Raw genomic sequence first — 282 nt, 5'->3', positions numbered from 1 at the left:
ATACAAGCTCAAGCAGAGCAAACAGAAAAAGTAAAGCAGACCATGCCATTTACAGTGCAAAAAAAATAAATATTTTCTGTGATCGAATACAATCAACTTGTTAACACACTCCACAGCGCCACCCAGTTCATTTAGTTACAACTAGGCCTGTCACGATAACAACTTTTTGTTGTGCGATATATTGCCCCAGAAATAAATGCGATAAACGATATTATTGTCATTTTAAGACCATTTTATGCCACTGAATATATAATCATAATATAACAGCATAATAATGCAAGA

General features: G+C 33.7%; 1 protein-coding gene across 1 annotated transcript in view; it reads right to left on the bottom strand.

The window, feature by feature from the left end:
- Positions 1 to 282, bottom strand: part of LOC107676378 (TATA-binding protein-associated factor 172-like) — a 34,151-nt gene that overhangs the window by 28,153 nt on the left and 5,716 nt on the right. The window lies entirely within an intron of this gene.

Source organism: Sinocyclocheilus anshuiensis, unplaced genomic scaffold (assembly GCF_001515605.1).
Source record: "Sinocyclocheilus anshuiensis isolate Anshui unplaced genomic scaffold, SAMN03320099.WGS_v1.1 scaffold961, whole genome shotgun sequence".
Taxonomy (NCBI): domain Eukaryota; kingdom Metazoa; phylum Chordata; class Actinopteri; order Cypriniformes; family Cyprinidae; genus Sinocyclocheilus; species Sinocyclocheilus anshuiensis.
The sequence above is the reverse complement of the archived record's forward strand: the minus strand, read 5'-3'. Positions and strand labels throughout refer to the sequence as shown.